The sequence below is a fragment of the Clarias gariepinus genome, chromosome 12 (genome assembly GCF_024256425.1).
Source record: "Clarias gariepinus isolate MV-2021 ecotype Netherlands chromosome 12, CGAR_prim_01v2, whole genome shotgun sequence".
In the NCBI taxonomy this organism is placed as follows: Eukaryota; Metazoa; Chordata; class Actinopteri; order Siluriformes; family Clariidae; genus Clarias; species Clarias gariepinus.
In genome coordinates this window covers 1430568-1437500 of record NC_071111.1, presented here as the reverse complement: position 1 = coordinate 1437500, position 6933 = coordinate 1430568, and the positions used below count along the sequence as shown (strand labels likewise).

The 6933-nt window shown below is 39.0% G+C and overlaps 1 protein-coding gene across 1 annotated transcript in view; it reads right to left on the bottom strand.

Moving 5' to 3' along the window:
- The window catches only part of LOC128534660 (myelin-associated glycoprotein-like), a 61122-nt gene extending 60795 nt beyond the window's left edge, over window positions 1-327 (bottom strand). The window contains exon 1 of the mRNA XM_053509109.1: window positions 295-327. The gene's annotated coding sequence lies outside the window, so the exon portion shown is untranslated. The remainder of the gene's footprint in view (window positions 1-294) is intronic.
- Between the last annotated feature and the right edge of the window lie 6606 nt (window positions 328-6933).

Here is a 6933-nt window from a genome sequence, read left to right as displayed (position 1 = left end):
ACGTCAAGGACTCACGTCCAAACATGTGTACAATCTTATATTACAGTTTTAACTCTGATGTAGATTTGACTCAATTTAATTTCTCAGTAAAATAACTTTTCATTTAGTTTACTTCAGAAACAAAAGTAAAAATATAAAAATGTTGTTTAAATACAAACAGTTAATTTCCCGACAGCAGATCGAAAGCATGACACACGTTTACTGTAACTTAAAATACAGGATAAATAGAGTCACGTCCACTATTAACTAAATACAGAACAAAGTGTGTAAGAATGAAGCACTAGTGTTTCTTACCCGAGAGCTCTAATGCAGTGTGACCAGTTACATCCTGACATCTCTCTCTCTCTCACACACACACACACACACACACGCACGCACGCACACACACACACACGCATACACTCACACACACAGGCTCTCTCTCTCTCTCTTCCTCTCTCTCTCTCACACACACAACGAACACACACAACAAACACACACACACACACACACACACACACACACACACACACACACACACACATACCCGTTTGTCGGGCTAGAGGGACAATTTGTGATATTTTTCAGAAATCAGACTGGGCATAGGGTTGTGGGGACACTGGGTTCCAGTGGTGCTAGAGCTACAAAAAAACATATCAAAAATCATGAAAAAAATCAGAGAACCTATACACAACTTAAAATTAAAAGATATTCTTTGCACAACCGAGATATAAAAAAAGGCTTTTTTTCAGACTTTCTGGTGGTTTGTAAAGACTTTTCTGTAACACGGCCTATAAGGACAGTGTGGTGTACAAGGTCAGTGATGTCACTATACACACACACAAAGTATAACCTGCTTTAAAAGGACATAAGTTCTATAAGGCCAGTTCACCATAAACACACACACGCTTGCATCCACTAGGACGAACTCAACCCCAACAGCACATGTATTATGGAGTTCTGTTTTACTTACCAAGTCCTGACTGTAGAAGAGGAGGAGCTGGAGGAGGGGACATGAGTTCTGGAGAAAAATACAGTAGCAGCTGATAATACTGAGGAACTCATCATCAACGGCGCTGCTGTGGAGAGAGTGAGCAGCTTCCGCTTCCTGGGTGTCCAAATAGCAGAGGATCTCACATGGTCAGTTCATACTGACAAAACAGTGAAGAAGGCGCAGCAGCGACTCTTCTTTCTCAGGAGACTAAAAAGATTTGGCATGAGCCCCCGCATACTTAGGTCCTTCTACCGCTGTGCCATCGAGAGCATCCTCGCTGGATCCATCACGACCTGGTACGGCAACAGCACCGCCTACAACCGCAAAGCTCTGCAGAGAGTGGTGCGGTGTTCCGAAAGGATAATTGGAGGTGAGCTTCCCTCCCTCCAGGACATCTACAGGAAGCGGTGCTGAGGAAAGCGAGGAGGATCATCAAAGACTCCAGTCACCCCAGTAACCACCTATTTAAACTGCTCCCGTCAGGCAGGAGGTATGGAAGCATCCGGTCCCGAACCAGCAGGCTGAGGGACAGCTTCTATCATCAGGCCATCAGACTACTGAACACTGACCAATAGGTCTCCACTTGTCACTTCCACAATGTCACTAAGCCACTAAGCCACTTTATGCACTCCACACTGCACATAATTGCCTTTTTGCACAACTTTCATTGCGGACATTCCTTATACATTATACACAAGTAAACACTCCCACAATCGTGTGTGTATGTGTTTATACATGTATGCATATGTGTGTTTGTGTATATGTAGATATATGTATATATATATATATGTATGTGTATATATACATAGACGTGTATATGTGTGTATATTCTGTATGTGTATATGTGTATACTTATGCTTACTTTTTCTTTTTTTTTTATTATAAATTATATATATATATATATATATATATATATATATATATTTTTTTTTTTTTTTAATAACACTTGCACAATATTTTACTTCTCTATTATCCATGTATATTTATTCTTATAATTGTACACCACTATTGCTTGTGTAGCTTGCACGTAAGAATTTCACTCACATGTATGGTACCAGTGTACCAGATACGTGATGTGACAATAAAAGCGACTTGACTTGACTTGACTTGAGGAGCTAAATACGAGTACGCTGTGATAGATGTGGTATTCCTGTAGGTAGCCGTGATCAGCTAACAGTCAGCTGACTAACATTACCTGCCAGATCTGATGCTATACGCTTGATCGATGCTCTTTTTTTGTTTTGTGGAGATTGCGAATAGGATCTAGTATATTTAGCTCATTAGTTGATTTCATTATGTTTGACTACTACACTTAACTCATCTGCATTTAAGCTAGACATGTTGAAAATAATTCAGGTGTCATTATTAACACACAACACAACATTTGTTGGATCACTGAAATATATTTGATTCACCTCGAGAATTAATTCCTTATAGGACAGCATTGTAAACATTAATAAAAGAGAAATAAACATGGATCCTAAGGCTAACCACATAGCAAAACAAACAACAACAAAACACTGCCTGTGAACAAGATAAATGAAGTTATCTATAATATTTCTGAACACATGACAGGAACCTTTAAAACATGCCTAGAAAGGTAAAGGCTCAGGCTGTCCAAAATGTGTTTAGTATTTAGTATTTAAATGCTTTTTAAAGGCCAAGCCTCTGTTGCGTACAGAAACTCAAATGTTTTGAATGGATCTCGTCTCTAAGACAGGTTGTTCCTTTTCTTGGCACTTCAGACACTGCTCATTGGTGACAGTGACACAGGTTTCAATAAAAGACCTCATGTGTTTCATCACAGCTCCTATCTCCTCCTCAGACCATGGTCTCTTCACACACCGCCTTGATGAAACACGGGAACCTGAACAAAAAATAAAAAGACAAAAAGTGTGTGATAATTGAATTTAGATCTTCTAACAATCAAGTTTGATTATTTTTATTACATGACATTTTATTACATTGCTTGTTAAAAACAAAATTCATCCAGCTTCTTTATTCGCTTTGTATCATTAATGTGTTGACTTCACATTAGCAAGTGTAAAATTTTAATAATACCTTGAGTAACTGAGTTGAGGTGAACCAGAAGTTGCACAGGCAGCGTTCCTCTGGTCATCTAAAAGAATATTGCACAGTGTAAATGTATGGGCTTAAAGAGCCTGTGTGCCTACCAATCAAACACCATAGGCATAGAGGGGATTCATGTAAAACTGCAGACAGCCAAGTCTATTATAACTATATTTATGGCAAAATTGTTCAACCGGATAAAATCAGAAGTGCGTGAATATTTGCAACAATACCTTGCGTGATACTTTTACTAGGTAATGATGTAGATTTTACACAGGCCAAGTCTTCACTGGGGTTTTACAATCATGCAAACTAATGAACTCATCAAAATACTATCCACAAAGCATATGAATCACAATTAGGGATGGGACGATTACTGGTTTCATGATAAACCAGTGTAAAATGTACTGAAGGTTAGTAATATGCTTTCAAATTTAATTATCATTAAAACAGTGTTTGATTATCACAATTTTGAAAATTTACAGTAAATCCTATCCAGCTAGCATCAGTCTGATGCAAACGCAGCACGCAACATGTTTATTTTAATTTTTTTTTTGAATGATAAGAAATGGCAGAAGGCAGTGACGGTGCAGGGAGATTTCAGTCTTCTAAAATGACCAGATCTAAGGTGTGATATTTTAGCTCTTACAAAAGTCCTGAGGGAAACTTAAGAGTATGATCACCCTGTCTGCAGAACATAGTAGACAGGGTGGTCGCTACTATAAAGGCAGACACTTCAAATTTGCAAACGCAAGGCAAGTGGACTTTGACCTCAATACTAAAACGACTTTGGGTTTCAGGTCATGGGCTTGGTCACCAAGCTCTGCAATGGAGTGTTGGCCAGAAGGGAAGCTTCCACCACTGAGCTGTGTCTAAAGAAGTTGAACAGATACAGTAAACATCTTGCAGCTGTGGTGGCCATGTCCTCTATTCAGCATAGATGGTCTTTTCTAACCACAGTGTCCCCCCAACATGTGTGTTTTTCTGAGTGTGCCACACACTGGGACTTCAACAGTGGAAGACTCAGGGTTTGAGCCTGGATGTCATTACATGTCCAGAGGAGCGGGTCCTTGCATAATTGAGTTTGTCTGTGTCACACACACACGGACAGATCAATTTTTACTTTTTCTCCCTTTACTTTATACAAAATTACTTTCTTTTCTTACAGTTGTTTTTACATTTCTTGCTTTACTTGAAGAGTCCAGGGTTAATAAACCCTTCCCTTGCTGTTAGGGGTGGCAGTGCTGTGGGTAGGAAGAAGGAGAATAATCCGTACAGCACTGACCAAAGTTGTAGGCTAAAGCTAACTGAACCGGGCAGAGAAATGACACTGAAGTGAAGTTACCCTCCCCTATCAGATTGCAGATGAGAGCTTGGAGATCACCTATATCTATTGTAAAGCTGTACTAAGACAGTTTAAAGCTACATGTTCTAACTTTTTCAGAACTATGTAGGATGACAAGAAAAAAAAAGTACCAACACAAATAATTTCTACTATGCTAACTACTTGGTAAATAATGACCAGAAAACATTTCATTACAATAATAAAAAAGTAAACAGTAAAAGACTGTATAGATAGATATGGATTATTGTCCAAGTAAAGGAGCTTATATCATAAACCACTGCAAATTATTAGGTTTCTAATGACACTTCAGTGTCATTTCTCTGTGCCGTTCAGTTAGCTTTAGCCTGGAACGTAATAAGAAATAAAATCTTAAACAACAAATTTGTCTTTTTTCCTTTTTTATTTACACACATACACCGGAAGCTCTAGGCTTCAGGGGTCCGTTCTTTGTACGTCGCTTGACACATCTAAATAAACTGACACATCTAAGATGAGATCATCGTGATAATTACGATCTGGCTAAGTCGGTTCAACAAATGCTAGAAGCGCATCGAAGAACGAAACAATCCAAGATCAGGACAAATCCACAACAATCAAATCCGGCTAACTGGGTTAGCGACGTACGAAAAACGGAACCCTGGGTTGGGCCAAGGCCAAAACAATAAACAAAAACCCTGCCCTATCTCCTCCCACAAACTAACTAAACTACAAAGGAAAATTGCAAACCAAAAACACAGGGCTAAACTAACTCCTTAACTAACACAAAACAGGAGAAAACGTGATTTAAACAAAAATGGCACCCAACCCTACTGCTTCCATAAACAACGTATATACAAACCAAAATGAGCTATCTACAATATTTACAAATACTAACAGAAACAAAAAGGGAAACAAAACTCACACCACACAAGCGATCAGTAACACTGGCGCGACCCAACAGTTCTAGTTTTATACACACACACAAGCCAACACTTCGCACATGAAAACAACACAACCGCGCGCGCGCCTTTCCGGTTCTTGTCCTCCCCCTAAAGGCGACGCGCAGATCCAAGGACGCCCAATCCTGGCGAACGTTACAGCATGTTCAATCAGGGCCACCTGCGAGAGAGGGAAAGGTAGAGAGAGAGAGCGCGTGCAGAGAGAGGGAGAGGTAGAGAGAGAAGAGGGTAGATAACAGTCACACAATGTATAATGTGAATGTATATTTACTGTAGAGTGCAAGCAGAGACTAACTATGACATCATAACTAAAAGGGAGGAGCCAGAGGGAAACACAGACATGAGGGGGGATGAGAGTGGGGAAGACAGCCAGGGGCGTCGCACCCGTGGGGAATGTGTGTGTTTTAACACCCAGACTTTTTCCCGGTGAGAGGGTTCAACACCCAGACTTTTTCTACAGTTTTCCCACAGTTTTGAACAAACACCTTGGCATTCGCTCCTCCGTTTCTCTGTCCGCTCTGTGTCTCCGCTCACTTCAGCTCTCCTCTCCCCTCCCTCTAAACATGACACTGGCTGATGATTGGCTGTTCTGCCTTAAGTCCCGCCTCTCTTGGTGTGTTAGATCTATCGGTCAGCTCGTGCAGAGGAGGCGGGGACTTATGATTGTTATGATTATTTACATCTCCGTTTTCCAGCTACTTTGAATGTTTATGCTTTTGAGGTTTTTAAATAAGCTTGATATATGTTTGGGAAGATGTTCTGTTTATGTTTTGTTGACACGTCGAATGTTTTCTGTATTATATTTTGTTTTTTAGACTAATGGTAATTGCTAATTGGGATAGTGTTCAGTAGCTAACTGAGCTAAATTCGGTTATGTGTGTGGCATCAATGCATAAATTAACTGTGATGAAGAAGGCGGGAAATTGATGAGGAGGGACAAATTGACAATGTAAAGTAATGTATTTATGGGTTTATTGCCAGTGCAATTGATTTTGATATTTTGAGCATTGTTTGTTCATTAGCTGACCTGCCTGTTGTGTTTGATTGGATCTGTTGAGGAGAAAAAAGTGAAAAATAATGTATTTTAAAGTAAAGTAAAAATAAAGTTTGCATACCTGTTGACTATGGAAGAATATTATTTTAATGTTTAAAAACAGTAAATTATTAAATTATTTATACTATTATTTATACTATTATTTATATTATTATACTTTTGTTTATATTATTATTATTTAGAAAAAGCTTTTTGTGAGGATTTTTTTTTTGTTTTATATCTTCATTACTTATTGCTTATCAGCAAGTAAGCAAAATGTATCAGTCCCAGTCCTGTCAGACCCATGCCACTATCAAGCTTACCACTGTCCTTTTGTCACGCAGTATCATTAAGATTGACACCTTTTTCAGAGAAATCCTGTAAGTGAAGTTGAGAGATGAAAGTTGAATAATGTTGACATTAAACAACAGTAGCCTATTGCCATTAGATGCTGTTTGCATTTATTTCATTGTATTACTTTTCAATATTCACTGACCCAAACTCGCCTCAACAGTGTCGCTGTGTGCCATGTACATAAAGACAAGCTGGACAGGGGAAACAGAAAAAAGGTTGC